The sequence below is a fragment of the Gorilla gorilla genome, chromosome 5 (genome assembly GCF_029281585.2).
Source record: "Gorilla gorilla gorilla isolate KB3781 chromosome 5, NHGRI_mGorGor1-v2.1_pri, whole genome shotgun sequence".
Lineage (NCBI taxonomy): Eukaryota > Metazoa > Chordata > Mammalia > Primates > Hominidae > Gorilla > Gorilla gorilla.
In genome coordinates, this window is record NC_073229.2 from 140,325,122 (window position 1) to 140,352,766 (window position 27,645).

A 27,645-nucleotide genomic window follows, 5' to 3' on the forward strand; every position below is an offset into this window, starting at 1 on the left:
TCATTTTTTAGTTACGTGAATATATGTCTTAGTTATTTTTGGAAGCTATACTCAGGTAATCAAGTGAAAATAAAATGATTTACCTAAAGGAAAAGAAACAGAAATTAGGATTGGATGTCTGTATTAAATAATCGAGGATCTTTGACATAGCCTGAAATATCTAATAGTTTCAAAATACACTGAAATTAGGATTAGGGCAAATTTTTACAATATGGTTTTATTGGGACTATCATCTACAGACTGATGCAAAAAGAACTTTTGGAGTGCATTTTAGTAGAAACCCATTTTTAAAATCACTTTAATACTTCTAATACTTGAGAAAACTCAAGTATTTAAATCATTAAAGTTTCTTTCCTAGCAAGTTAACATGGAAGTCCCCCAGTGAGTGTACGCTTACCTGCGTGCTGGGAGTTCCTGGAGATGGTGCCTTGGCAGCTTTCTGAAGCTTCCTCTGCCCAGATGAGCAGTGCAGAAGGTGCCTCTCAAGAGCTGTTCAGTGGTATTTATACTGTTTTTCCCTTACTACATGAGGTTACCCTGAGCTTAAGCTCCTCCCCTCAAAGGTGGTAAGCACTAATTATGGTGGAAAGTTCTATTGGGTAGGCACACAAGATCAGGCTGGGCTCTCCTTTTCCTTGTTTTCTTATTTAAAAATAAACCCATTGTCTTAAATATATATTAATAGTTTTAACCAGGGACTATCTTTGTCTGTGATTTTATTTTATTAGTTAATACTCTAGTGTTTGGGCTGGTTCATGATGGAATGATGATACCACCTTTTTATTTTTGAAAAGCACATTCTTATGTTAATTGGTTGATATTATATAATATGTGGTAGTACATAAAAGCGGATAAAATTCCTTGAAGGGGTTACTGGATTTAGACCATCATCTAAATTATTGAGTTATTACATAAAGTTATCAGTGTGTCTATTAATATTCATAAATTTTTGTGAAAATAGCTGACCCCAATTCTTAATTACTTTTAGGTTTTTAGGATTTAGATCCCTTATTCACAACACTACGCTATATTCAGTAAATGACTTCAGATTTTCTTGCTTAAATTTGGGTTTACTTTAGAGTTGCAGTAGAGTTTGCAAAACCCCCTTAATTTGATAATCTCATGTTAATTTACATAAGGTTGCTGTGTTTATTTCAGGAGAAAAAAATTTTCAAACTTTGCTTTCAGCTTAAAAAACATATTATTGGCTTAACTTGCAGTTAGGAATCATCCCAATTAGAAATACTTTTCCTCAAAGGTGGAAGTAAACACTATTGTTGTCAATTTCGGTAGTTAGAGTCTGTTTAACAATATTAGGAAATCTTTAAAATCAGTTTTTAGGATCCTAAAAAATCTAATAAAGGTGGGAAGTTGAGAGTCCAAATTTTTCATCTTATTTAATTTCATCATTTTGAATCAATCAAATTGACTATGCAGGTGAACTGGTTAAGGAGGACAATTCCATACACAGGCATAGACACATCATTTTTCTACCTCCACAGAATTAAAGTAGTATGGATTCAGGACTAATCAATAATTGAAATAATTGAAAGTTTGACCAGTGAATGAACTAAAGATTTGTCCTTTTTCTTTTCCCTTTCTCTCCCCTTCAAGCAATTTTCTGTATTTTAAACAAAGCCTTGTATAGCCCTTTATGGAAATGTAAATGGATAAGGCATCTCATTGCCTCTCTCCCCTTGCTTTTAAGCATTTTGTTGATTGCCATATTAAAAAAATTTACATTGTTATATATATCTCTGTATAATACTCATAGATACATATAAAATATGTTTCTTATAGCAGTTTAGAATAACAAAATAGGAAAGTTTATAATTATTCTTTCGTCATTTGGAAATTATACATGGAATAGCTTTTGTAATTATAATATGTACTCTGCTACATCAGTAGGAGACTACAAAAGATAAGTGAGAGAAAACACCTGCCTTTTGGCTTATGGCCCATTTGGACACAATTTTGAAAAAGTAGGTGAGGTAACTTTATGGATGCTTTTGAATGCTAGGTTGAATTTGTTTTGAAAGGAATTATTAAAAATATATATTTTAATATTTTGTGTGTATATATGGTGATACACATGCACACACATACTGCTATTTGCTTATAATTGAGACTGATACCCTGTTAGTTATCACTCATGTGAACGTTCAGAAGACTAATTCTCAGCTCTTAATACATAGTGCTATGCCCCTGTGTATACCATTTGTTCATCTGTGGCTATCGCAACAATTTTCAGAGCCTTTCACTTTAACCTCTCTGGGTGTCTTGTTTTTTATCAACACAATGAAAAGTTTGGACTAGGTGGTTTCTAAGCTCCTCCCAGTTTTAAAATTAGATTATTCCTGTGCTTGAGGTATTCTGCTGTTCTCCATGGTCAGATGGTAGACTTGGCTCCAGTTAGTACTTATTAGAGACACAAAAAAATCCATACCAGGAGGTTGTATGTCTTCTTTTAGGGATATGTAAATATATGTGGGTATTTGTCATTCTATACTCCCCTTTAGTTTTGGAAAATGTGGTGTCCTTGTTGAATAAGCCTTGGACATTCAACCCTTTTTGCAAATAGTGTACTTATTTCAGCACAAGGAATCTGACTGCTGTTTGCTTTGTTAGTCACATAAGAAGCACTGTCTTGTCCAGAACAGATTGTAGAATCAGAATATTTTCTAGCCACACCCCACCCAATTGTGTATTTAAAACTATTTTTACTCTGGGTGTTTACTTGTAGCTGTTTGAAGTGACTAGTCTGTGGCTTTATGAAGGAAACCCATTCCACTCAAAACAGAGAGCCATACTCTTTAAACTCTATAACCTGAGTAATTTTTTTAAATATCAAATATGAATAATGATTTTTTTCACATCTGGCAGTTAGCTACTATTAAGCTTGCCTATTCATTTGCACATCTGTGGATCGTTAATTAATTCACCTTATGTTTCTTAAGTGCTTCTTAAGTGTTAGACATTAAGATAAATGGTGAATAATATATATTCTATACCCTTAAAGTGTTTACACAGTGGTTCTCAGCCTCTTTTCCCCACTCCTGCTGTCCTGAGGGAAATGGCACAATTCCTTCAGCCTTTGAGGTTCATTAAGATAGTGGTGGTTCAAAGACTATATTTTCATAAAGCTCTTCAGGTGATCATGATGGCCTCCTAAGTTAGAATGTATAGTCTGATATCAGTGTTCTATTACCACCTTGTTAATATTAGTTACATTGGTTTTTGTTATTTGTGTTCATATGCTTTTTAAACTTTTTTACAGAAAACTTGTCTTTTATAGTAGTGAGAATAGTTACAATAAATGCCTATATGCCTGTCATTCAAACTGATCTCAACTCGCTGTCACTCAATTCTTTCATTCACCACTCCTCCAAATTTTGAAGTAAATCCCATGTATTGTACCAATTTACCTTTGAATATTTTGCTATATTTTTCCAGAAGAGAAGGAGTCTTTTTTCTTTAAAACAATGTCATCGTATTAAAAAAGCAGCCATTTCTTAATATCATCAAATCCTGTAGTTCACATACATATATAGATGTGTATATACACAAACATATATATACATGTCTATATTATATAGAAACACATACATACATATCCACGTATATTTTTTATTGATTGATAATTTTTTTGTTGAAATTAGGTTGATTCATATATCCCTGTTGTGGTTTGAATGTATCCCCCAAAGTTCATGTGTTGGAAACTTAATTCTTAATGTAACAGTTTTGGCAGGTGGGATCTTGAAGAGGTGATGAGGTTGCGAGGACTGTGCCCTCATAAATGGATTAATGTTGTGGGAATGGGTTAGTTGTTGTGAGAGTGGGCTTTATATAGAAGCAAGCTCGGCCCCCTTTTGCTCTCTTGCACACTTTTGCCCTCTTTTGCCCTTCTGCCTTCTGCCATGCTATACTACAGCATGAACGCTCTCTCCAGATACCGGTACCATCCTCTTGGACTTCCTAGCCTTCAGAACTGTGTGCCGAATAAAGCTCTGTTCATCATAAATTACCCCGTCTGTGGCATTCTGTTATAGTAGTGTAAAATGGACTAAACCTGTTACTCTAGGTGTCTTGTGTCACTTTTTACTCCCTTGCAGTTTATTTGTTGAAAAACCATGTCATCTGTCTCATGCAATTTCCTGTGATCTAGAATTTGTTGTCACTTATCTTGCTACTGTGGAGATTGGTAGTTAAATCTAGAGTTTTCATCTGATTTCAGGTTTGAGATACACACATTCACTCACACACAGTTACAGCACACACAAATACATTTTTTGGCAAGAACACTTTACAGAGAGTGGTATGATATACTTCTGTTAGGAAGCCCTTAATTGCTGGTGTCTCTTTGGTGTTACTGGACATTGGTAATTGCCTACAGTCAATATTTTATTATAGGTTATAAAATGATGATATTCTGATTTTATCATTTGTATTTTATTTATTAGCTAGGATATTCTCTATAAAGAAAAACACCCCTTCGTCAACTATTTGATTACCCTGAAGTACAGTGTGTATAGAAAAAGCAGGAGAAATGCCTTTACCAGCATTTAGAACAATAAGCTGCTCCCAGCATCCTCCACAGGTGTAGTGAGGAAGGTGTGTGTGTTTATCATTATAAACATTGAGTTTATAATGTATTGTATGTGTTTCAGTCCATGGCACTTATTAATCTTACTGTTGTTCAGAATTTTTTCCCCATTTTTGGCCAGTGAGAGCCTCTCCTCTTCCAGTTGGCTCCTGAGTTCTTTTGACCATGATCCCAGTAGTTTTTTTTATAGCTTCTTTCCTTCTAATGTTTTGTACCTTTCGTGGCCCAGATCTACAATAAGACATTTCTCCACAGACTCTTAGTTTCTTTTGTGGGAAATAGAAACCACAGTCTGAGTGCCTGGATGTCTGGGTCCTAGGGATGCACATTGCTTCTGGGTTGGTCATTCTCTCTAGTGAACAGAGCTAAGAAACGTATGCACAGGATGTTCATTAAATATAAGATATATGATAACTTTTTACTGAGGTAGCCAATGCACATTCAGGACCACAGGTGTTTACTTAATGACCTCAATCTTGTATCTGTAGCTGCTTGGTCCCATGCTAAAAACCCTAGTACTCATTGTCAGTAATATAGTTATTCATTTGTTTATTCCATGATACAGTTTCTCAAAATAAAAATACCAATATTCGTACCAGAATATTGAAAAAGAATATAAGCCGTTTGATTATGTTTGCAATTCTTTTGGTATTTTCACTAGAGCTGCATTACTGTGCTGTAAAGTCACATGACACAGTTGATTCAGTGTGGTAATACTACCAACTCAATTCACTGTTAGGTTTGTTTCATTTTGCTTTCAATTTTTAGGAGTGCTCTTTTTAAATTTAATTTGTTTTATACTTTCCTAAAGTACATACGTTTTCTCTGGTGTTCGGATATATGTTTAACAACCAACCTGAGGGTGAAGGAGATGTGTTTGCTGATCTCCATGGTATGGTCAGTTTCCAGAAAACCCGATCACAAAATACCTGAACATTCACCAAGAGCCAATATAAGCCAGCTCCAGCAAACATTGTATATTTCTGAAGTCAAATTTATAAAACAAGGAATATTCAGAGAAGGGTAGCCTCTGTTACTGACCTATCCACCCTGTGTTTCACCTTCCTTCTATATGTAACTATTTTTAAAACATTGTTTTGATTTATCCTTTTTATTAAAAAATGTATTATTCATTTATATCCCTCCCAACTTCTTAAGTAAATGGCATCACAGTGTACATACTTTATTTTATAAATGACTCAGTTTTTCTTGACCTGACCCGAAGCTTTATTATAGATAACAGTTTATATTGGAGATCATTGCAGAACATTGTGTAAAGATGGTCTGCATTCCTTTTTACAGCTTCATGGTACTCCATTGTATAGATGCACCATAGTTTTTCAACCATTGCCCTATAGATGGACATCTGTGTTATTTCCTGTCTTTTGCCAATACAAATACTTTTTTTAACTTTTAAATTCAGGGGTACAAGTGCAGGTGTGTTACATAGGTAAACTTGTGTCATGGGGCTTTATTGTACAGTTTATTTCATCACCCAGGTATTAACCCTAGTATCCATTAGTTATTTTTCCTAATCCTCTTCCTCCTTCTACCCTCCACCCTCTGAAAGACCCCAGTGTGTGTTGTTCCTCTCTATGTACCCATGGTTTCTTATCACTTAGCTCCTACTTATAAGTGAGAACATGCAGTATTTGGTGTTCTGTTCCTGTATTAGTTTGCTAAGGATAATGGCCTCCAGCACCACATGTGTCTCTGCAAAGGACATTATCTTATTGTTTTTTATGGCTGCATAGTATTCCATGGGGTATATGTACCACATTTTCTTTATCCAGTCTATCATTGATGGGTATTTAGGTTGATTCCATGTCTTTAACACAAATACTTCATAGTGAATAACTTTGTGTGTGGGTGTGTGGGTGTATATATAGCCTGAATGTCTTTGGGAGAGAGTCATAGAATGGGGATTCATGGCCTTGTTTCCCCTCAGCATCACCAACAGGATATGTTGTTTAGATTTTGTTGAACTTTTTAATTTTTGTCCACCTTAGAGGTGAAAATTGGAATCTCAGTCTAGTTGTAATTTTCATTCTTCTTACTGAAAGCATGGTTGAGTATCTTTTCATATAGCTTAGACCATTTCTCTAGCCTACTTTTCCTGTACATGTTCTATAACTTAAACCTCTGTTCTGTGATATAGTTTTCACATATTTTTCCCAGTGTATTTGTCTTTTTAATTTGCTTATGAGTTTTTTTTTTCATGTAAAACTTTCTTTTAAGGTACATATGTCTTTATTCAGAATATTATTGTTCTTTCATAGACTCAGCTGTAAGGGGCAGGAAAGTTCATCCACATCAATCATTTTATTTTTCAGACAAGGAAACTAGTTTATTATGCACATCCCCTGGCCTGATGTTTAACTGAGTTACATTTCTGATGTGACAGGCTGTTGGCGAGAGAGCCCACTGAGGGAAAACACCGGCGACTGGGCTAATGTGTTCACCCCCTGGTCTGGCAGGATACTTACTTTCCTGTTCTTCTAATCCTTCATCCTTTTAGGGTAGAAATGGGAAAAGTGCCGAGAAGTTTAGTCAGGGCACCTTCCACCACCACCTTGCTGTACCTCATTCCTCTTGAAAAAATTTTAAAAGAACATTCTTAGGTGCCATTATAGAGCCCAGAAGCTAAAAATGATCTATTTGTGTAAATAGTCTAATGTGGTTTAGTGGTTAGATACCTGCTGAGAGTTTGAAAAGAGAAATTCATGCATAAAAACAGGTGTTTATGAAAAACCCCTGAAACGTCAGGTCAGGTCAAGAAAAACTGAGAGTCATTTACAAAGTTTTAACAAGGGCTTTATATTCTGTTTTCCGTTATACACAAATTGCTACATTACTTGAAGAGCTCATAGTTTTGTGTGCCAAGTGCTTAATGACATCACCTGCTTTCCATAGTAACCCAGCTGAGTTAAAAATATAGAATGTCTTGGTCCCTTGACCTAAGATCTTCAAGGATCTTGGCCACCCAATGGGTTCTCAACCATTCACACATGTTAGTTCCTACTCTGTTTACAACTTCAGCTTTCACATGCAGTTTCTGCTAAGTTGGAAGGAGAAATTATAGCAAATTAAAGTGTTAATTAGAGAAGTCACAGGGTAACACTTTTTATTTAGATCTCTTTGTTCGTCTGTTTGCTATCATACTTGAGAACAACTCCACAGTCACCATCTATAGTGTACAAAGTAAAGTACTTGTAGGGTACATGAGTACCTGTAGAATATTAAGTACCTATAGGGCACCTGAGTACCTGTAGGGTCTGTGTGGCAACACAGACCACCAAGAAACCCATCGTCAAAACGGATACTTATGCAGCTATTTAACTTAATCATACTAACAATGAAAATACATCCCAGTAATGCTGGGCCCTTGTCTGTTTAGCCATTGATCAAATAATTGTGTTACCTCACCCACAGACCTCTTCCCTAACAGTGCAAAGATGCTAAGTGAGTCTTCCTGCCATCCCTGGTTCCTGCCTCTTGCCCACCAGTAATGCTGACCAGATCACCTGGCCTTTTTGCACCCTGGTTTCCTCTTTGCCTGCTTTCTTTCATATTTTAAAGGTAATTGCTATTTGGGAAAAATGTAACAAATAGAAAATAAAATGTATATACTATAGAAATATAATAACCATTAATAGTGGTTTTTTCCCCCAGTGATCTTATTAGTGCTGAAATTCTTACTATCTTTAATAACTTATGAGTCAAAAATAACTCTTGCCACTTATGATGCTAATCAGGCGGAAGTTTAGACATGCTGTCATCTTCCCCTACTTTCTCTTAATTTTATATGTTAGGATCTTTGGAAAGTGAAATGACACGTAAGTGGCAAAACAGTGCTTGGGAATGCTCCACAATTGTGATTGGTGATGATGACCATACTGGTGTCAAAGAGGTAAATATCTCTGATATTAGACAGTCTTCTCAAATGATTGTCAGACTTTTTCTGACCCTCTATGTGTACCAGTTGCCAGGTTGGGTTCTAGGAATCTGGAGCAGGAGCTACTTCCTGCTGTATACTCATGGAGATAAATGCCAGACACCAAAGCCTCTTATGGCCTCTGGCTTCTTTAGTGTCTGTGTGAATCTATCTTCCAAATCATGAAATGGTGTTTTCTCATACTTTATACTCTTTACTGAATGTAATTCAAGGACTATGGGTTATTTATTATTGAAATTCCACTCTATACAAGTAGTGCCTGTTATAAGGCATAGACCTTATAAATGTTCCTGAATGAAGGAACTAAGAGCATCAGGACACCAGATTTCCATGTTTATTGAGGTGGATGGTTTGCCTCATGCTTGTGGATGCCCAGGGATAGGGCCATTTGCATGGTGCTGGTTTGGACCTGAGTCTTTCCAAACCTTTCCTTACCTTAAAATAATACCTTGGAATTCTTATAGAGGTCCTAGTATTAACAACTTCTTCCCAAAGTAGTTTTCACAAAAGAAAATAACCACGGTTGCTGTTCTAGTAAGTGTGTACCTTAAATTGTTCTACTGGCTGGCTAATAAGTTAGAATTTCAGAGATTTTTCAAAGACAGTTTTTCTGAAAGTAGGCATGGTAGGAGGATATAGATGTAGGAGGGTAGGTTCAGGTTGGGTCTGAGATGGAAAGAAAAAGGAGAAGAGCCCAGAATCTTGGGAGTTTAGAGAGATTTCTTTAAATATCTCAGAAACCTGAACTATGAAGTTTCAGAGCAACAAATAACTTTTTAGACATAGCTATGCTTCACTTTCCCATTATCTTTTACTCATCTGTACCCCATTTACTTATTGATACATTGTTTTATTCAACTCTTCAATGTATTAAAAATATATTATATGCCAGGAAATAAAAATGGGCTCACAGACTACTGATATCATTTATTAGTTCTTTCCCTGCTCAGCCTACCTGTTAGCATCTTCTCTTGAATGGAAATACATATATGACCCTTAAAGGGGGAAGATGTTATTATTTGGGTTGTGAGTATTAGATAAATATTTTAGAACATTCAAGTTTATAAAATGAAAATTGGAGAATTGCATCAATATCATTAAAATACGAATATTAGAGCTGAAAGAGATACTAATCCAAGTAAGTACTAGAAAATGATATTTCATTTTTTTTCTGTAGCATCCATAACCGCCCCCCCGCTTTTTATTTAACAACTCCATGTGAGTTCTCTAGATAATATTGGTAGAGCCCTCAGTTCTGCTTGTTATTCAGCAAAGTTATGCTTGGACAAAATTAACTTTTTTCTCATTAAAATCTTAGATAGTATTCCATTTCATTACTTGATGAACAATATAACTTCTATTACCAAAAGCATTTTGCACGAGCTATATTTAATATTTACTCTAGACTCATTGGACTTTAATTCAACTAACAAACATTTTTTTTTTCCTGATATATATGCTGCTGGCAGTACTCTAAACTGTGGATCAACATACCCATCCCTGGTCATAGTTTCACAAATACTCAGGTTAAAAAAATTTTTTTCCAGCTTCACTGAGTTATAAGTGATAAATTAAAAATATATGTTTGTGGTATACAATATATTTTCAGATATATATATATACACATACACACACATTGCTAAATGGTTACCACAATCAAGCTAATTAACATATCCATCACATTAGTGAGAACACTTAAATACCTACTCTTTTAGCGTATTTTAAGTATATGATACGGTATCTCGAACTATAGTCACCATGCTGTACATTAGATTTCATGAGCTTATTCATCCTACGTAACTGAAACTTTGTGCCACTTGAAAAACATCTCCCTGTGACCCTCCACTCTGCAGCCCTTGGCAGCCACCATTCTACTCCCTGCTTCTATGAATTTTGACTTTTTTAGATTACACGTATGAGTGAGATCATGCAGTATTTGTCCTTCTGTGTCTGGTTTATTTCACTTAGCATATTGTCTTCTAGGTTCATCCATGTTGTCAAAAATAGCAGGATTTTCTTCTTTTTTAAGGCTGAATAATATTATGTGTTTGTGTGTGTGTATGTAATATGCACACTTTTTTTTTTAAAGGACAAGGGGGCTGACACCTGTCATTTCCCAGGCACTTTGTTACATGCTTTATAATCATGATTCTTCTAATTCTAAAAACCATTCTTAGGTAGATGGTTATAGCTATTTTTTTTAAGTTTTGTGGGGGTTTTTTTAAAAGAAGAAAATGAAGCTTATTAAGTGGAATGACTCATCCAAGGTCATTTAGCTGGTAGGCGGCAGAACTGGGGTTTGAACCCAAGTTTTTCTTCCACACCACATAACACTTACTATAAATTGCTGTTATTATTTCAGTCAAATTTCATTTGTGAAATCTCAGATGTGACTTACTGTTCTGATATGTCAGTATCTATCTTTCATATTAATAAACAGAGAAAAATCCATGTGCTGTTATCATGAGTTTGGAAAACAAAGTGTTATCACAGATAACAATAAGCTATTCTTGTCCTTAGTTCCAACGGTTTGGAATCTGTTACTCAGAACAAGAAGCCCTCAGATTCAGATACGAAACAGAATATTTAGTCACAAACGCAAAGATCTGAAACCCCAATTTTGAGCCATTTCTGCGCAAGAAGAATCCAGCCTGTGTTTGTCAGTGATGGATAGTATATAAACTAAGAAGACCTGAAGAGATCATAGTGTTGACAAAATTCAACCCGATGGTGGAATACACGCAAACACAGGAAACAAAGCTGGGCCTTTCCACACCACTGTTAAGTCCTTGCAGTGACTTAATTTTAAGTCACCGTCTCTTCATGCCGCACATATTCACCAGTGTTTGCTTGATGAAATACCACAAATCGGTGGGGTCTCCTTTTCTGCAGTCTTGTGTACATGTGGCTGCCACCCCAAAACCCAAAGGGATGTCTGCCACCACCACTTCCTGGCCAGGAGAAGTATTTTTCGTGATTTGACTCAGACAAGATTTCAACATATCATCCCCATATAGAAAGGACTGCTGTGCTCCAGGTTTTATCCGCACTTTATACTTGGCATAGGGTGCAGGGTAATCCAGAGCTGTGATGTTCAACTGAAACTTGTAGGTCTTGGTGAATTTTCTGAAGCAGGTCACAGGGAAATCAGATATCAGTGCCAGCTTCAGAATCTTCTTACTCACGTAGTACACCTGGTCTTTGTGCAGCCGAGAACAGTAGGTGCCATTGAGCCTCTCAGCTGGCAGCTAGAGATTCTCCCTAATGTATTTCACAGTCTTCTCAAACATTACATGGGTCTCCTCTGCAGTAAAAGGCTGCGTTTTCCCACTGGGTTGGAACACTGGATCCCCGTGCCTCAGTAGTGGGAAACAAAAGTCCCACATTTTCTTTATCCCTTCAGCCATCAACAGACACTTAGACAAATGCTATTATTTACTGAACCAAGACATCTTTTATAAAATGCATGTGTGCGATACATAGCTGTTTATATGGAAAACCAGTTATCTTTTAGAGTTGTGAGAATCTATTAGAAAATGCCCAGCTTGGCCGGACGCACTGGCTTATGCCTGTAGTCCCAGCATTTTGGGAGGCCGAGGCAGGCGAATCACAAGGTCAGGAGTTCGAGACCAGCCTGACCAACATGGTGAAACGCCATCTCTACCAAAAATACAAAATTAGCCGGGCATGGTGGTGTGCGTCTGTAATCCAAGCTACACAGGAGGCTTGGCAGGAGAATCGCTTGAACTTGGGAGGCAGAGGTTGCAGTGAGCCGAGATCACACCACTGCACTCCCGCCTGGGTGACAGAGTGAGACTCTGCTCAAAAAAAAGAAAAGAAAGAAAATGTCCAGCTCAATAGCTGACATTTTAAGATCTTATGTGCTAGATCTAATTCTAACAACTTTGCATATATTATTTCATTTACTTCTCATAGCAGCCCCGTGAAGTAGGTACTATTATTATTCTCATCTTTAGAGATAAAGAATTTGAGGCCTAGAGGTTAAGCATCCTAGCCAAGATCACCATGGTAAAGCGACTGTTTTCTATGGATATATTTCTTTAGGATTTATGAGAAACAGTATAATTCCAAGAATAGCACTACTTAACTAGGAACTACTGTGTTGGCTATTCCTTGTTAGGATTTGTGTGAAAGTGTAATCCCACTACGTCTGCTTTCCAAACCATCTCAAATTGGTGAACACTGTTTTTAATTCTTTACAATTGAAAGAGCTATGTTGTTTCAGTTCTAAAATGGGCTAGTTCAGAACTTGCTAATTAAAAACGAAGCTAATTGAAAAGCAAATAGTGCAAATGTCAATATATTTGTTTTTATTTCGAAGAAGTGTCAAACATGCTTATTTTTTAGGACATCATGGCTTGTTATAATGATTAAAAGGCAGAATAGTGTGACTAAGAACTTCTCAATATTTTGGGAGACTTTTGAATTATTACTAATATATGAATCTTTACTAATGGGGTACATGTAGAACTTCATTTTGTAGTATTTATATTTGTATAGAATTGTATATTTATCATGAGTTAAATATGGCAGGGGAATGCTCTTGATTACAACTATGATATTGAGAGAATAAGAATAGATAGTGAATATTTTTTCAGTCTTGCTTTTGGTTTGATTTCCCCATAAATCTTGATTTCTCACATTGGTAAGTGTTAGTTTATAATTGCATTATTAGTTTTGTGACCAGTAGGATTTGTATAATTGCAGCAGAGTAAAACTTTTTCAGATTAATTTAGTAAATGATATTTTGATCATACATGATTTAGAAAATGACTGATAAAATAGTGCAACCACAAAAAAAGATGTATTATGATTTATAGCACAACTATTAAAAATACAGAAAAAAGGATAAAGAGTTATTTGGCAAAAATTCTAGTAGAAGAATATTGGGGGAAAATGTTAAGAGTTTTGGATCCCATGGGAAGTAACTGACCTTATCAAAGTGTGGATTTTTTGGGGGGAAAGAAGTCTCTCAGTCTACTAGTAACAATTTGTGGGTAATTAACTTAAAGAATAAATTCTGTGTTATTTGGTACAAATGATGATTAAACTCTTGTGTAGAATTTGGATAATACAATTATTATATTTTGAATAATACAGTCTAAGGCTGACTCCAAAGCAATATTGAGAACAATTGTATTTGAAATCCACCTATTTGTATACTTTTTTTAACTTTCAGTGTCGATGCCACAAAATTATTGTACATTTTAATACACATTGTATACTACAGTGTAATGATATTGAACTGCATTTAAAATGCATTTTACTTGCAGTGTTAATAAGTTTATTGGAATTTTAAAAAACGTTTTATAAGACAGTAAAGAGCCCTTCCAGTTTTTAAAATTTGTTTTACTTTATGGCACTTTACGATCTAGTTTTTTGATTTGCAAATTACACATGTGGGTCATGTTATGAGCTATGGTTCTTTAGATCTTTCTTGTCATGGGAGTAAGGAGAGAAATAGGAATTTGACAGTTTTTTGCTTAAAAGGCATTATAAATATTAATATTAAGACATCTTCAATGTGAGGGACATTTGTATAAAAGTTGTGTCTTTGAGACCTAGTACAGCACTTGAGTCTTCTGTCCCTCATTTTAAAAATAACATTCCATGATTCTCATGATAGTTAGGTCTGATTCAACTTTGTCTTCAGATTGGACTTGTGTTTATTGAGAGTCTTCCCTGTGTCAGGTGTTTTGCTTTTCTTATTTGATCCGGAAGAGACTTACGTGATAGATATTACCACTGTTATTTTGTAAGGAAACTGAAGCCCAAGAGGTTGAGGAATTCCACAGGTTCGTAAAGCCAGTAGGTGGCAGAGCGGAGAGTTGAATGCCGCCCTCCTATGGACACCAATTTCAAAGGCTACTTTGACATTTTTCCACCAGTGCATGCTCTCAGGTATTTTCAAGTATTCCTCTTTTGTTTAATTTCCTTTCATTGTTACCTAAAGCCATCAACTTATGCTTATGTTCCATCCCTTATAAACTAGCTGAAATGCTGTGGTAGCAGTTACACATCACTTAGCTAATATACTTTCTCAGAGTGGGAGCACCACCTTTGCTCTTCTGGGCACATCACACCTCTCTTTTCTGCCTTACATTGCTGGTTTCCACAATTTTCAAGAACAGGTACCCATTTTTTTCAATATTTAAAATTGGGAAAACTTGGATATGTGTATAGTATATATCATTCTTTTATGCTAAAGGTGAGGGATATTAATTCAATGAACACATGTATGTGTATCTGCTACCCAGCGAAAGAAACTTAACATTAGCATTCTTTTTGAAACCCCTATGCCATCTCCCTGATGGCATTCCCTGTGTTTCCTCATGTAGTTAATTATGCTGAGTCTTATTCCCTCTGTCCTTCTAGAAAGTATACCACTCCACATCCCATCCACAATAAGGTTTTTCTTGCATGTTTTTAAATTATATATTTAAAAGGAATTACACTGTATCTGCTTCTGCAACTTACTTTTTTGATGTAACATTGTGTTTTTGAGATTTGTCCATACTGATGTGTGGGGCTGTTTATTCATTTTTCACTGCTCTGTAGTTTACAATGGTGTGAGTTTATCAGAATTTTTTTATCTGTGGTGGATATTTAGCTATCCAAAATAATACTGCTCTGAACCTTCTTGTACATGTTTCCTGGCTGCATGCAAAAGAATCTTTCTAGGAAGTATACCTAGGAGTGGTATATTAACTATGTATATTTTTCTGCTTCACTGGCTAATTCCAAATTATTTTCTAAATTGTTTCATGTTTTTACCAGCAGGGTATAAGGGTACACCCACTTGGTGTCATTTAAACTTCAAGGTTTGCCAACCGGTAGTTGTAAAATGCTGTCTCATTTTATTGTATTTGTATGATACTGATTAGAATGATAGTGAGCATTATTTTTATATGTTGATTGGCCATTTGTGTTTACTCCTCTCTCAAATACCTGATTGTACCTTTGCCTACTTTTTATCAGATTTTTTTTTTTTTTTGGTGCTGGTGGTTTTTTTAGTATTCTTACATATTTTTGATATTTATTTTCATTAGTTATATGTGTTGCAGATATTGTCTTTCAGTTTGTGACATGTTCACTCTCTCTAGGGCATCTTATGTGTTATCTGCACTTATCTATCTAAGAAAGACTCCATTGTTTAAAATAATTCATTGAGATTCAATAAATTACTTACATTGTTCTTTTCCCAACTTTCCAGTGGGACTCCAAGTCATTGTATATTCAAGAAAAAACGTGGCACCCTTGTGAATGATGGTAGAGAATGTTTCACTAATTTTTTTTTTGATGACCTTCCTTTTTCTAATGGAATTGACCATTCTTTTAATAGAATTTCTGATTCTAGGTTTACTTGCAAAGGTTCTGTGTAAATCATTAACAGAAGTTTATATTCAACATTTGAATTCAAGAAAAAGTTACTTTGCTTCTTATGTGATAACTAGTGCCACATTTTCTTCTTTTGTTTTTTTTTTTTTTTTTTGGTTTTCAGCAGGAGAATGTTTCCAGTTGAGGATTATGATAAGCATTTAATTACTGAAAATCCTTACATAGAGTCTTATTTCAGTAAAAGATTTTCTGCCAAAAAGAAAACATACACACACACACACACACACACACACACACACACACACACACACACACTGTAAATGTGAGATGTTCCTAGTCTAGAAAATATATAGGAATTCCTGTTTCAGGAAAATTTTGACAAAGTTACTTAGATGAAAACTCAAAAAAAAGATTTGTTACTTGTCAGTTTCATTTAATAGCTGATTTGTACGTGGTAACAAATGGAATTGATATTTGGATCTTATTCCTTTGATATTTACAAAACTACTTTTTTGTAGGAACTAAATGGATACTCTTTCTAAAATATGAAACTAATATTAGTATAGTTCACAGTTGTTCCATTTTATTTTTCAGAAGTTGTGGGACCAAATTTAGTAATTTAATTGTAAAAGACAAAACACCATAAACTATTTGATTAAATTCTATTTTTGCTTTTTTTTTTAGCTTAAGTTATTTGGCATATACTTAGGAAAAGGTAGTAGAGATTTCAAGTTGTAAAAAAAAATAACATAAAAACCACATATACTCAAACTTGAAAGCACCTCTTTCAGGTTTCATTTTTTACATTTAATTATTTTATATATCATCAATGCTAGTTCTGCTCTTAAACTCATGTTTCACTCCTAAAACATGTTAAATGAATTTATAAACTTCTGATTATTTGGTTGAAATTTGTTAGCATCTGAAAATAAACATATACAGGAAAATAAGATACTTAATTTATAGTGTGTGGTAAAAACTGTTTTTAGAGTCAGGAATGTCTTCAGCGAGCTGGGCATCTTGATAGAATGATAGCTTAAAGCAGTCGATGGCAGTGGCTGAGATAAGCAGGAAGCAGTGAAATATATTAATAGTGTTTTTCCAACCTTGAAAAATAGAATTTGGGACTGCTTTTCTTGTTTCTTTTTGTTTCTTGTGAACTGTCTGGCTCAGACTGAAGATGTAAGGTTCTGTATTTATCAGTTCTAAAAGTTATTTTCGTGTTCTGATGCCTTCATTACATCTGTCCCAGTTTCTTCACATATATGTCAGTCTGAATACATGGAAATCAAACAAATTCCAAAGCAAAATCCAAAAATATGGATTAACTATTCTCTGTGTTTCATGGTGGGAAAATTTGATGGATAAAATTATAGACATTATGGTTTGTGTCTTATTTGGAAGAAGACTATGGTTCTGTCCTTTTGCTCTTACTAGGAAATTCCTAGAGACAGGATTTTGTTATTTTGAATAATATTTAGAAATAATATTAAAATGCCTGATAAATTTGCCTCTGGCATAGATAAACACTAAAGGAATTTTTAGAAACATAGATAATATTAAAAGAGATAGTACTACATTTTCTCACCTCTTTTGCTTTTGTTTTTATTTTTGAGACAGAGTCTTGCTCTGTCGCCAGACTGGAGTGCAGTGGCGTGATTTTGGCTCATTGCAACCTCCAACTCCCAGGTTCAAGCAATTCTCCTGCCTCAACCTCTCAAGTAGCTGGGATTATAGGCATGCACCACCATACCCAGCTAATTTTTTTTGTATCTTTAGTAGAGACGGCGTTTCACTATTTTGGCCAGGATGGTCTTGATCTCTTAACCTTGTGATCCGCCCTCCTGGGCCTCCCAAATTGCTGGGATTACAGGCTTGAGCCACTGTGCCTGGCCTTTCCCACCTCTTTAATTGTTTTTGTTCAGGTTGAATTCGTTCTACTACTTAAAATTTTTTTTAATCCTATGAAAATTTCCAAGTCACACTGTCCTTGTTAGCTATAGTTAAGGAATGAGAGTGTGCCATTTTTTATTGCTGTTAATTTAATATTTTGTTGCATTATTTTTTTGTTTTGCATTTTGGGTGTTTGATATATAATTTTAAAGATAAGTGATTGTTTTATGGATAAGCCTAGGAAGTAAGTTATTCAGTCAACAAATTTAGCTATAGTAATTCATTTTATTATAATCAAATCAAGAAAAATTAGGACTGTCATTTATTGCAACATTGTCAAGTTTGTAGTAGTGTTTGGTTGCGTTGTGTTTTCTCTGTTAGATTTTAATCTGTAACAATTAGCAAAATATTTGTAATGCTTTATAATAAAGAACTGATGTGAGTAGAATGTCTTAAACCTTTTTATAACTTGAGAAAAAACTTAGAAAGATTAGGAGCTTTATCATTATGATTTTTCACACACATTGCCAAATAAATACAATCATTTTTATATTTTTATAATGAGGATATTCAGAGTTCATGTATTGGTGGTGTCGGGTATTCTGCAGTCAGATATTTGGATATCCTGGGGATTTATGTAATTGGAATCCTTTTTATAACAGACAGTATGAAAACAAACATATTCTTCTTACAACATTAAAGTGTAAAAGGAGGCCAGGCGCAGTGGCTCACGCCTGTATCCCAGCACTTTGGGAGGCCAAGGCGGGCAGATCATGAAGTCAGGAGATCAAGACCATCCTGGCCAACATGGTGAAACCCTGTCTCTACTAAAATACAAAAAATTAGCTGGGCGTAGTGGTGCACGCCTGTAGTCCCAGCTACTTGGGAGACTGAGGCAGGGGAATCTCTTGAACCCAGGAGGCAGAGGTTGCAGTGAGCTGATATTGTGCCACTGCACTCCAGCCTGATGACAGAGCGAGACTCCGTCTCAAAAAAAAAAAAAGTGTAAAAGGAGAACACCAACTTTCATGAGTTTCTCCTGGTTTTCTATATTACTTTAAATATATGACTCTAAGTTTAGAATTCAAATATTTGGGTGTATTTAAATTAACCTTGATTTTTAATGAGTTAAACGGACTCTTAGAGTTTATTTGTAATCCACACCAGACTTTGGGACAACTGTTTGTTAGACTTCACACCAGTAACATGTTCCCTAAGGGGACTGGGTGGGATAGCAGGAAGTAAACCAGGAGTGGTGAGCCAATGGTGTTTGTCCCTGACAACTTTGAGTTAGTTCACCACATCCCAGCCACAAATATGCATGATAGGAGAATGAGAGCTCTGTTTGGCACATAGTTCAAAAACAGACGTTTTCAAACAAGGGATCTTAGGCTGATGGCGTTGAAAGTTACTGGATTTGTTCTAAAATGTGCTAGTTGCCAGCGGTGAAGAAGTGATCTGAGGGAAAAGGGTTCAATTAGAGAATGTATTATGTACCAATTATAGATTTGATTCGTACATCAGATTGATACATGAGAAATGGAATGCCTCTTAAATCTAATATATCAGCAAAGTTATAGGACATAAGAACTTCTAGTTTCTGTCTTGAAGCGTTATAATAGATTGAAAGCTTCTTTAAACTCTCTTCCTCACTCTGCAGTGAGAAGTTGGACAGTTGTCCTCAACAGAGGACAACTGATAACGGCTTACTATTAAATGTCCCCAAAAGAATTTGTTTAGAAAGGTGTGATATGATAAAAAGAATGGGCAACAGTGTTTCCCTTATCATACGTTTTGTCAGAGCATAAGATCTGAGTTCAGTAACTCTATGAAATGCTAAAAAAAAGTCAACATTAAATTGATGGTAAGAAGAAATGCTGATTTTCAAAATGCAAAACTTTTTCTGTTCTTTATTATCTCTTAGTAAGAAGATTGGCCACATCCTTGCTTCAGGATATATCTACAAGTTTTATACTTATTTAAGAGATTAAAATGGGTCCTATATTATTTCATTAGAAGTCCTGTCCTGCTATTGTCATCTTATTGATTATTCTTGAGATTGTTTTCTCTTCACCTCTTACCTAATATTTGTTTTTTTACTAATGTTACATAATCTACTCTTAACATTTTAGAGTTTTCTTTAAAGTATCCCCAGTGATCTGAAAATCAAATTTGTATCTTCCATCCTATAAAATAAAAAATAGTTTGTTTCATTTTTTGAATTTATTTTTCATTTCCAGATACTTACCAATTCATTTTTTATTTAGTTTTTACTTACTATTTTATTTTTAGCAGTAATGTAGCTCAAAATTGTAAACTAATGAAACCAAATTTTTGATACTTTCTGAACTTGTTTTAACATTTATGTGATGGTATTTGAGAGCAGCAAACACCCGTTTTGTCTTTGGTAACTATTTCAATTTGGTATGCAGTCTAGTGTTTGTACAGAGCACTGTGCCAGACAGAAATCTTTCCTTACTTACTTCTGGAAAGCACCACAGAAGTAAAAGGATGTCCTCCTCGTTTTCCTATCACAGTTAACATATGCACGGTTACCAGCCATGTGTCCCACAGCCTGACTTGATTATGGTTACAGTTAATACTAATGAAAAAAAACTTTCATGCTTTGTGTGGTGGGTGTGGTGGGCAGTTTGAGGCAGGGAGAGTCCCTGGGGATATGATAAAGGAATATAGATAACCTGAGATTTAAGTCCAGTGTGTGGTTAAAAGGGAATCAAGCAAATAAAAGGTTATCTAGGCTTCAGAACAAAGGTGGCTATGTACTTTTTGAGTAGGTGGCATCAACCTGTGATTTTTAGACAGCTTGCTAAATAGACTTTATCATACTTTGACCTCCCAACTTCAGATAAAAGGGGTAAGAAGGAATTTCTCAGAAGCTCCATGACAATAAGTAAATAACTGGAGTTGCTTTACTCAAAATGGGGGAAAGAAATCCCTTTGGATTAAAGCCAGAGAAATTCTTAGCTGGCCACTTGGAACTTTCGCCTTAACAAAAGAAAGTATGTGCCAGGGGGAAGAGAAGGTTAAATAAATTATTGTTACATGAATTAAATAGGAATAAATCTAGGGGAAATACTTACTTTATCTGTATCTTACAGTTTCCTATAGTTATGATATAACTTATGTTTCTTAAACTTAAGTATGCTATAAATCTTTTTGATCTACATTGTTTAAGTGTCATGGTATTCAAACTGAATAGAAAGTTCAGAAATAGACCCAAAAAGACTGGGAAATTTAATGTATGAAAAAGATAGCATTTCAGATCAATGGAAGACAGATTATTCAATAAGTGGTGTTTGGCCTATGGATAGCCATCTGAAAAAATACAGTTGTGCCCTACCTCACACCTAATACCTAAATAAATTCCACAGAGATCAAAGGTCTATGGATTAAAAAATAAATTATAAAACTACCAGTAGAAAAGGTAGGGGAATATTTTATATATGTATAAAATAATATAAAATATATATATATATTTTTAATCATGTAGTCAGAAAGCCTTTGAAGTACGACCTCAAACCCAGAACTATAAAAGAAAAGATGTATGAATCTGACAATATTAAAAAAAAAACTGCATATAAAGAAAAATACAAGTAAAGTTAAAGATAAATGACAAACTGGGACCAGGCATGGTGGCTCACACCTGTAATCCTAGCACTTTGGGAGGCCAAGGTGGGCAGATCACCTTGAGGTCAGGTGTTTGAGATCAGCCTGGCCAACATGGTGAAATCCCGACTCTACTAAAAATACAAAAATTAGCTGGGCGTGGTGGCATGTACCTGTAATCCCAGCTACTTGGGACTCTGAGGCAGGGAAATTGCTTGAACCCGGGAGGCAGAGGTTGCAGTGAACTGAGATCCTGCCATTGCACTCCAACCTGGGCAACAGAGCGAGACTACATCTCAAAAAAGAAAAAAATAAATAAAAAGATAAATGACAAACTGGGAGAAAAATTTCCAACTCATGTAATGGAGCTAATAGTCCTAATATATAAAAAGTTATAAAAAGTTCATTATAAAAAGTATTTAAAGCAAAACAATAACCCAGTTGAATAATGGATAAAGAATTATAAATGGCCTTAAACCTATGCAAAGATTTAGTTTTATATGTAATGAGAAATTGCAAATAGAAACTGTTACAAGACTTTATATAAACTTTAAAAATGTTAAATGCACATTCACCCAAGAATTATATCTCTAAGAATTTATATTACAGATACAGTTGCATGTGTGCAAATGATGTATATACAGGGTTATTGATTATACCATTGTTTGTAATAGCAGAAGAAGGAACTGCTCAAATATTCATTCATAAGAACTAGCTACATTAGCAGTCATTAAAAAGGTGGAGGCAGGCATGGGAATCGCTTGAACCTGGGAGGCGGAGGTTGCAGGGAGCTGAGATCGCGCCACTGCACTCCAGCCTGGCGAAAGAGTGAGACTCTGTCTCAAAAAAAAAAGGGGGGGGGGGGGGTGGAGGCACCTTGTTGTGGACTATGAAAAGACATCCAGAATATATTTAGTAGAAAAAGAAGTGTATAGAATAGAGTAGATGGTATACAGCATTTATGTAAGATACATAATTGATATATATGTAACACAGAATATCTCATATTCCTTGTATAAGGATAGACAAACTAGTAATAGTGCTTGCATCTTGAGAGGCAAATTGAGTAAGTTGGGGACAGGGGTGGGAGGGAGAATTATTTTTCATTGTATGCCAGCCTTTACATTTTGAATGTTGTACCAAGCATTATCTATTCCAAAACACATCATATTTTTAAAAATCCTTACAAAAAGACAAAAAGCAAAATAGAAAATATTGTAGCATTTGTTTTCATTGCAATTTACCATACATGCTATCCAAAGATTGTCTACTTTTTGGAGCATTTGAATACAGTGATAGACAACTGTGATCCTAAAATTATAGTTAATTTATATTCCTTTGCTGGTACTACCCAATCCTAAGTGCCTTAGGATCATCATTGTGGATGTTGATTTTCATTGTACTCAGAATGTGAACGTGTTAATTAATAGAAGTATCATTATGATAACGGTTTATTATATGTTTTTTTTAGAACATCAGGTTTTTTTTGGTTAAGAAATAACTAAAAGTTGGATGGTTTATATAACAACGTCATTAATAATTAAAATGGTTTTTTGAGAAATTTTTTGTCTTTGTCTATGAGAGATAAGTAATTGAGCAAAATACTGTTTATTATTCAGATATATGTGAGTGTACTGACTTTTTAAACCCATATTTTGAGTGGGTTACAGGTAGTCATTTCTATAAGTCAAAAGTAAAGCGTAACAGGGAAAATAAGGGTCTAGCCAAAGAAACGTTTTTAAAATATGTGTTACATGATACCAATTTATAAGTTACAGCTTATTCCAAGAAGCCAGTCTTTTGTTTTTAATCTCTAGAAATACACTAAACATTTAAGTGATGAGAACTGACAATTCTTTGTAGACTTTCCTTGATGTTTGGATTTTTAGCCCATTCCATGTGTTTTTAAAATTTTCTTTCTTTACTATAAGACAGGTGCATAATCCATGGATAAATTCAAGTGGACAGTAAGTCAACAAAGTTCTCAGAATATATTTTGCCTGGCAGGACATTTTGGAGTAATTATACATTTGGTTCAGAATTTGAAGGTGTGGGTGATATTATTAGCTGTTTGACACAATTTAAGTTACTAGGTGACTTCCAAAATTTTAAATTAAGAATTTTTAAAATAATAGCTTAAGTATATGTTTTCATCACTGCAAAATTTCAGAATATTATAAGCCATTTCTATATACTAACTTATTCTTCCAGTACGTATGACAGGAAATCAAATAGACAGCGTGTCTTTACCAGACTGGCTCTGCATTTTTAGGATTATGATCTTCTAAATTATTTCCCTGCCAGTACTAAGAGAACACTAACCTATTCAAAGGCTACTTTAGTAGGATAAATAACTGAGTCTGAGACAGAGCTTTCAAAACAGAATGGTATTTGAATAGTGAAGTACATAATGCTTTTAACAAAGGTGAACCAAAGAATGACTGTCGAAAGGGTATCTAGACTTTATTGGAGAAATTGTTTTTCCAAAAAAGCCCAAATGCCTGGTGGAGACACTGAATTAAAAAGGCAATATTTGAACTTAGTGTTGATGCACCAAATCAGTTTAGAGATTGGGGTAGAACTTTTGAATCTGGGATCTCCACGTAAAATAAGTGGTGAAAGAGTTATGAAATCAGACAGCTTGAAGATTCAAATGGAAATCTTTTTAATGAGTCTCCCTTCTTTAGAGGTGAGGAAATTGAGATAAGGAATTTGATTTGCACAACGAACCAGCATTAGGACTTAACGGCTTTTTATCTAAAGCATAGTGTTCCCCCACTCACAGGTAGGTAAGGTTGAAAGTGTTGCTACATTGGTGCACCTTTATTCCCTATGATGTCTCCCTTTGACATCTGCCCCCCAAAGTACTGTTGAGGAGCTGAGAGAAGGCTTGTGGGCCATAAGTGTTGAAGTTTAGAGAATAGGAGCTAGATCATGTTGTTTTGTAGGCCCTGATAAAAAGTCGAGTCTTTGACAAGGGCAATGAGAGGCCAAGTCTTGAAGGAATTTTCACAGAAGAGTGACCAATTAGATGTATGTTTTTAAAACATTACTATGGCTCTCACATGGAGAGCATGCTGAGGGAGCCCATGGCCACTGAGAGATCAGTTAAGAAAATGTTTTTTTTTTTATTTTAAATTTTTAATTATTATTTTTTCAGTCAAAGTCTTGCTCTGTCACCCAGGAAGGAATGCAGTGGCACTGTCTTGGCTCACTGCAACCTCCACCTCCCAGGTTCAAGCAATTCTCCTGCCTCAACCTCCCAAGTAGCTGGGGCTACAGGTGCCCGCCACCACACCCAACTAATTTTTCTATTTTTAATAGAGACAGGGTTTCACCATGTTGGCCAGGCTGGTCTCGAATGTGTGACCTCAAGTGATCCACCTGCCTCGGCCTCCCAAAACGCTGGGATTACAGGCGTGAGTCACTGCACCTGGCCTTGAAAATGGTGTTTTAAATTAGAATGGGGCAGTGGAAATAGAAGTCCCTGGACAAGAGTGAGTTTTAGGTACTTTACCTAACTTTCAGAGATTGGAGCATTAGTCTAGCAGTATTTTTGTAAGCTAGTTTTTATTTGATGTTGTTTGCTATTATTGCTGTCTGTCATATAAGGTCGTAATCTAATAAAATATCTGAAGGTAAGGAAGCTGGAAAACCTTGGAGTCTTATATATCTAGTGAATATCAAATGTGAATTTGAGAATGTCACATCAAATTTTGTGTAATAAATACATTGTTCATATTTAACCATTACATAGGTTGATTTTAGGTACTGTGATTGACATTTAAATTTTATAAGTAAAACATGGCAGATTGTATATTTTATGATTTTTTGACAGGTGAGTGAATAAGATGACATTAACAACTCTTTGTGGCATTTAAAATGTTATCTCATTGATAGAAATCTTGACATCTCTGAGTTTTTATATTTTTGTGAATTTGCTCAGGGATTAGAATTTGCAGCTCCTAATTGCAATTTGTATCACCTGCTCAGCCTTCTTTTTGCTTCTGGGCAGCTATCTAGCCCATATTCCTGCCAACTTCAGTGCCTGCACCATCACTTATAAAATCCCATCTTCCAAACCCCCACATTTTAAAGACTCTGAGATCAGAATATGTGGGCCTGTGATGAGCATATCAGCCATCTTTGATAACATTCATACATGCAAGTGCATTTTTACTCCACATATTTTTCTTAACTAATTTTTTCTCAAAATTGTACAGGAAGAAAGATTCTTTATGTTTTCAACTCATATTGTTTTTGGTTTCTACCCTCTAAGTGATTGTATAGTTAAAGGGCATTTATAGAGTAAAATTTTATCTATCCATTTATTTACTTGAAATACATTGAGCACTTACATGCTGCTCCTTGTTTAAATTCGTTAATGTAAGACTATTAAGTAATGTATATATGTGGCCTGTTGGTATGCTTTTAAAATTCACAGTGTTATCTCGAGAATGCAGTACATGCAAATAATGGCAAATGTGATATTGGATTTAGAGTTACATTTATAGATAATATGTTAGAAACCATAATTTTATATTTCTTTCCCACTTATAATGGGGATTAAGTATGTTCATTTTAGCTTTTCTATAATAAATACCAGCTTAGTCTACCACAGCAAATAAACTTTTTTAAAAAAAGCAGCAACAACAAAATACTTCACTGTACTCTTTTCTTGGTTTATTGAGATATTAATAAACTGATAGTTTTGTCTCATCAAATATTCTTTTGTTCTGAAACACTGATGCATTTATTTTGGCTTCTGAAGTTTTATAAGAACATGTTATTTGGGGAGTATTGATGCCAACTTTATTGAAAACACTTATTTTACTAAGCTAATTCTGTTGACTAAGATACAGGATTATAGTAATCTGGTTGATTTTGCTACACTCTTCCTTACAAAGCAGAAGGTGAAATGGAAATTTTGGAGGAGGTGGAGTGAGATTTGTATGTCACAATCTATTTTCACAGGATGCAGTGCCTTCATTTTCATTATACTTTCAGTATGGTTGACTTCTTAAACTAGTTTGAAGATTTGGAATTTGAAATGAGAATATATGATTAGAAAATACAGGAGCTGTGCATTTAATTTTTTTCATTTAATAATGATTAAGGTTTTAACACCTTAAAGGTGCACACAACAGTTGGTTCTTCAACTTATCGTACCATTTAACTCCCATTCCTTTCTTTCTGGCCTCTGCTTTTCACCATGAGGTAGATTCCCTTGCCTCTTGTTTCAAAAATAAGAAAAAAAAATTAGAAGACAACTTTTGAACTCCCGTGTCCTCTAGCTTTAAACTCGTCTATTATGGTGATTATCTACCCCACCGTGCCAGAGAATGAGGCACGATGGGATCTCCAAGGCAGTCTGACTCCTGTGTACTAGATTTATTCCCCTCTATCTCACATGGGACTTTCATCCTCTGTCCTTTCTTTACCAGGTCTTTATTTAACCCCTTAACATAATGAAGACTTTGAATGCTATAAAACAAAAAGAGAACCCTTCTTCAGCCCTACTGTATCTTCTCTTCTTTTTTCCTCCATCTTTTTACAGCCATACTTCTTGGTTAGAATGTTCCATACTTAGGTTTCCTTTTACAACTCTAATACAGTTCTTGGCACCATTCCATTTTTCTTGATAAGGTCAACCAGAAACTCCAAATTGCTAAATCCAGTTATTTATTTTCTATAGTTACATTGCCTCTGAGTTCTTGATTGTGCTCTGTGATGTCACCAGAGAAAAGGAAAAGTAAATTTAAATAACCTATAATCCTTCTCCATGCTGCCGTCTTATTTTTATAGTATAATAAAATACAGAAGAATGATTGCTTTATGCTTTACCACTAAATGGCTGAACTACATTGTTTTTTGAAAAGAAGTAAAATCTTAATCACTTGAGGTAGGCTAATATATAACATTTAATAAAATCCCTGATATATTAATATAAAAATATATACACACAAATATATGTATATACATACATATTCACACATACTACAAATATACAACATAATTTTTGAGTAGGGTTATTAGAATTAAGAATTTTTTTAATCATAAAACTTATAACCTTGTCTGATTTTAGCTCTATTTATAAGATATGTTATATAAGACACATAAAAGATCAGAGTATTTTCACATCATGTTCTTACACAGACTGCCCGTAAACATCAGCTCTAAAAGTTTCACAAACATCTTGAGGGTGAAT

At 34.9% G+C, this 27,645-nt stretch overlaps 2 protein-coding genes and 1 pseudogene across 2 annotated transcripts in view; 1 reads left to right on the plus strand and 2 right to left on the minus strand.

Annotated features, from left to right (window-relative positions):
* NT5DC1 (5'-nucleotidase domain containing 1) overlaps positions 1-27,645 on the plus strand; it is a 146,241-nt gene that overhangs the window by 27,672 nt on the left and 90,924 nt on the right. The window lies entirely within an intron of this gene.
* The window catches only part of COL10A1 (collagen type X alpha 1 chain), a 39,880-nt gene that overhangs the window by 6,749 nt on the left and 5,486 nt on the right, over positions 1-27,645 (minus strand). The gene's annotated exons all lie outside the window — the stretch shown is intronic.
* LOC109027156 (60S ribosome subunit biogenesis protein NIP7 homolog) lies at positions 11,364-11,965 on the minus strand (annotated as a pseudogene).